The 5364-nt window shown below is 30.0% G+C and overlaps 1 long non-coding RNA gene across 1 annotated transcript; it reads left to right on the top strand.

Annotated features, from left to right (window-relative positions):
• Window positions 1–551: 551 nt before the first annotated feature.
• LOC130470339 (uncharacterized) lies at window positions 552–4890 on the top strand. Its single transcript, XR_008930514.1, has 2 exons — window positions 552–2448; window positions 4572–4890. It is a non-coding gene; the product is annotated as an uncharacterized lncRNA (long non-coding RNA).
• Window positions 4891–5364: the final 474 nt, after the last annotated feature.

Raw genomic sequence — 5364 nt, 5'->3', positions numbered from 1 at the left:
AAAATAATTCCAGTCAATAAACAAAAATCACTTAAAGAAGTTCAATTACTGACTATCTAACAAACGAACAACTTGAAGTTGGATCGATCATTCAAAGGAGTTGCTTAAGAATATACTTCGTAGTTAAGAGTAATTACTCATACTCTTTCGGTAGTGGGATGCCATTGAAATCCTCTATATATTAGGAATCCACTTAAGCTCAAGATGTTGATGGCTTTTGTAAGTATTAATACTTAAGGGTATTTACCTTGATGATCGGGACGATAAAATCTAATAATAATGTCCGTAGTTATACGATATTCGTCATGAATTACTCAGAATCGTATCACGAGAAAATTGTAGCTTCTCAATGAGTTTCACTTGACAAAGAGACTATCTCATAGAATCAATCAATACCTAGTATTTAAAAAGGAAGACCATAGATTATTAGATGACATGTGTCATCCCATCTTCCTCTAATGTTATTTATCTATTAGTTAATTAAATAGGATGATGTGGAATCCTACGTGGCACTCCAAAATCTCTGGAAAAAGCTCCCCTTTGTGTGTGTGTGTGTATATATATATATATATATATATATATATATATATATATATATATATAGAATCAGGATCTGGTGAGAACCACCCCTTAAGATGAGAACTGAGAACTAATCTCAGTCGTTGATCAATTGAATCTAATGGTTGTAAAGCTACCCAAAATTTCGAAGTTAGTAAGGGTAAAATGGTAATTTACCCGCGTTGAATGACCTCCCCCAACTCCTCAATTTTCAGATTTTTTTTTTCTCTCTCTTCCTCCCTCCTCCCCTGCGAATTCTCTCACTCTCTCTCTCTCTTTCATTCTCCTCCTCCTTCTTTCTCATATCTTCTTCTTCTAAATTCATATTCTGGGATTTATTTTTCGTTTCTTCCGTTGCCCAGGTAAACCCCTTTTCAATTTATATTTTCGAACAAATGAAATTAGGGTTTTTAGTTCTTATTCGTTTGTGATGTTGTGTTTACTTTTTCTGATGTTGTGTTTACTTTTTGTCGATGCTGTGTTTACTTTTCATTATTTTTTGTTTACTTTTATCCGATGTTGTGTTTACTTTTTATAATCTTGTGTTTACTTTTTCTAATCTTGTGTTTACTTTATGTCGATATTGTGTTTACTTTTGATTATATTGTGTTTACTTCTACTCGATGTTGTGTTTACTTTTTTTGATCTTGTGTTTACATTCTGTCGATGTTGCGTTTACTTTTGATTATATTGTGTTTACTGTTACTCAATGTTGTATTTACTTTTTCCGATCTTGTGTTTACTTTCTGTCGATATTGTGTTTACTTTTCTTGATCTTATGTTTACTTTCCGTCCGTTTTGTTTTAATCTAACAACTATTAGAGGTTCTCATTATAAGGGAGGTTCTCGATGTATATATTAGATTTTACCCCCTCGCGTGTAATGTGGATGCTCGACTCTTATCCACTCACTATCCTATACTCCTCCGTATTTTAAAAATAGATACACTTTGACTGGCACGTAATTTTAGAAAAATGAGTTGAATTTATTAAAATAAGATGAAAGTAGAGTAGTGGTGAATTATTTCCTATAGTAAAAATATAATGTGGGTAAGTGTGGGGACCACAGAAAGAGAAATATTAATATAATTGGAAGTGGGGATCAAAACGTGTTAAAAAAAGGAAAGTGTATCTCAAATACGGTCGTTTAAGGAAAGTGTATCTCTTTTTAAAATACAGATGGAGTAATAATTAATGGCTACATAGGTATGCACCTATCTCTAAATGCATACTCCCTCCGTATTTATTTAAGAGATACACTTGGCAGGGCACGGGTATTAAGAAGGAGAATTGAATAAAATAAAATAATAAAGCAAGTGGGGTTGGGTAGATATTTTAATAAGTAAACAAATGGGGACCATGTCATTTTGGTGGGGTGGGAGGTGGGATGGGTTTATGAAATTATTTGTTTAATCGTATGGTGGGTCATAGGGTAAATTAGATATATTATTTAATTAGATGGTGGGGTTGATAAGTTACTAAAAATGGCAAGTGTATCTCTTAAATAAATACGGCCGGAAAAGGCAAGTGTATCCCTTAAATAAATACGGAGGGAGTATGAGCTAAAACCACACCACATTATATAACCCATTTTTCTCTCTCTTCTAACCTCTCCTCATTCATCAAACCTCATTTTCTCTCACCATTTTCTCTCTCATCAAAACCTCCACATTCTCGTTTCGTCGGCGACGAACTTCTCGCCTGAATCATAGATTGCCGATCTAATCTTCCGTCAAATCGCCAGAAATCACCTTATTCGCATCAGAATCGGAGATCGTGTTCTTCCTGAGAGGAGTACCGTTTGTTAAACTTTGATTTGAAGACAGAGAAGTGGTGGTGCTCAAAGCTTGTCGCCGACCATGGTGTTGTTGTTCTTCAACGATCTCAAAAGGTATAATTCTTATTTTTCTTGAAATTCTTGATTTTGAAATTGAGATTGTTTTGGTGGAAATTAGAAGTTGCCTTAGTTAAAATTAGTGTGATTTGTATTGGAATTGAATTTTCAGGAGTTATGAAATTGTTGATGTCGTTTGCTTTGATAACATGCACATACTGAGAATTTTGTGTAAGGCAGTGGTTCTGCAGTACTTTAGCAGAGAGGATATAGATCTGTTTGTGCTGCCACCATTGATTTTGCATTGAACTTGGATGTAAAACCATAAACCACCTCCTTGTATAATAGAGAGCATTTAACATATTTGCTTCTTAATCTTTTGGAATTGTTTCCTTGTTGCGAGCTTTTGGTTAGTTGATTGGAATGCGGAAAACTAATGCTCCGTATATTTTATTTTTTGGAAAACTAATATATGTTCAATATTTTTGTGTGATGTTCAGTTTCTTACGTCTCATGTTCAATTTATAAAGAACTATGTACAGAATCATGTTTACTTTACTGAAAAATTAAAAGTGGCTAGTCTAAATATTGTCATGTTCAGTTTATAGTTAATCATGTTTGACTTTAAAATATGATGTTCAATTTATAAAAGATGATGTTCAGAAACAAGAACACTTTTGTGTGATGTTCAGTTTCTCAAGTCTAATGTTCAACTTATAAAGAATCATGTTCAACTAAATTCAACTTATTAAACTACGATATGTTCATAAATAAGAATATTTTTGTGTGATGTTTAGTTTCTCAAGTCTTATGTTCAACTTATATAGAATTATGTTCAACTAAATCCAACTTATTAAAGAAATTAGTGTGATTTGTATAGAATTTTGTGTAAGGCAGTGGACGATTGTAAGGATACTTTGTTTTTGGGTGTTTTCCTCGTAGGATGAATATGCCACTAAAAAGGTGATTTTCCGTTTAGTTTATAATTTAGCATGTTCAACTAAATTCAACCTATAAAACTATGATATGTTCAACACTTTAGTGTGATATTTAGTTTTTCAAGTCCCATGTTCAATTTATACAATATTATGTTCAACTAAATTTAACTTATAAAATTAATATACGTTCAATACTTTTGTGTGATGTTCAGTTTCTCAAGTCTCATGTTCAATTTATAAAGCATTATGTACAGAATCATGTTCAACTAAAATGCAAGCAACAACAGTAATAAGAACGATGTTTGTTTGTGATTGAGAGAGATTACTAGAACAAAATATGATGTGATTATCTATCAATTTATGCTTTGCACCAAAAACATCTATCTAATTATGTAATTTGTGTAATTGTGAAATGTTAACTCAAGTTACATTGTTTAATTTTTAGTTGTTTAATATGGATTAATTTCATTAAGCATAATAATTAATATTAGCTTCATCTACTTTACGCTGATAATATCGTTGAACATATATTTTCTTCTTTTAGAAATGATTAATTTACTACTTTGTTAGTCTTGATTTTGAGTGATGTTCAGTTTTTCAACTCTCTTGTTCAACCTATAAAGAATCACGTTCAACTTATAAAACTATGATAAGTTCAATACTTTTGTGTGATATTCAATTTCTCAAGTCTTATGTTCAACTTATACAAAATCACGTTCAACTAAATTTAACTTATTAAACTAATATAAGTTCAATACTTTTCTGTGATGTTCGGTTTCTCAAGTCTTATGTTCAACTTATACAAAATCATGTTCAACTATTTAACTTATAAAATTAATATATGTTCAATACTTTTGTGTGATGTTCAGTTTCTAAAGTCTTATTTTCAACTTATATAAAATCATGTTCAACTAAATTCAACTTATAAAACTAATATATTTTCAATAATTTTGTGTGATGTTCAGTTTCTTAAGTCTCATGTTCATAAATAAGGATATACATGTTCGATTTCGGGGTTTGTAAATTTAAATTACTGTAAAAATATTTAATACTCGATTTTGGAGTAAATGTGTTTAAATCAATAATAGGCTCTTTTTTTTTTCTAAAAAATCACATATTATTCTTGGTTATGTTCAATTTTTAAAACTCAATGTTCAGTTTTAGAAATTTAATGTTCATACAATGTTTGATATCCTGTCAAGTTCATTTTTAATTAAAAAAGGTTCTATGTTCAATTTTCAGAATTTAACAAGGAGGAAAAAAGACAGAGTCGAAGAAGAAGTGGAGGAGAAGTTGGTAAGCTCAATCCATTTGCAATTGATGGTAGAAAATTTATCGACGAGGAGGGGCAAATAAGAACTATTAAGATGGAGAAAAGTTGCAGATGAGAGAGAAAGAAACATAGAGGAAAGAGGAACATAGAAGTAGAAAAAGATTCATCAATGTTCATATTTTTTATTTGATTATTTTTCGAATGATAATTCTCTACCAAAATGTAGCGTAATGATTAAACTTGTGTGGACGTACTAGAGTTTCTGATATATTAATTAATATTACTTAATTAGTCTACATTATTATTTCTCAAAAAACAAGTAGGAAGAAGGATATTTTTTTCATGTTCAATTGTTTTTATCATCGTGTTCAATTTTATATGTTTCACGATGTCTATAAAAGCTCATATGCACTCAGCTCTGCATGCATAGGTATGCAGCCAAAAATCTGGGACAGATGGAGTAGCAAAAGTTCTTGCACGTATAAAGTGTATAATAAATTTATTGTACATTAACATAAATTTTACCCAGTTCTTTGTAACTTTTACCTAATTTTTTATAACTTTTAATATATTTTGGTTAACTTTTATATTATACTTAAAAAAAGTTGATAGGTAAATATTTTAAAGGGTTAAATGATTAATTTTATACATTATTAGTGATTTTTAAAGAGTAATTTTTATTAAAATGAAAAAATTTATCACTAAAAAATAGATAACTTTTACAAATATAAAGTAATTTTTAAACATTTTAAATTAATTTTT

The sequence above is a fragment of the Spinacia oleracea genome, chromosome 3, assembly GCF_020520425.1.
Source record: "Spinacia oleracea cultivar Varoflay chromosome 3, BTI_SOV_V1, whole genome shotgun sequence".
In the NCBI taxonomy this organism is placed as follows: domain Eukaryota; kingdom Viridiplantae; phylum Streptophyta; class Magnoliopsida; order Caryophyllales; family Amaranthaceae; genus Spinacia; species Spinacia oleracea.
This window is presented reverse-complemented; position numbering and strand designations above follow the sequence as displayed.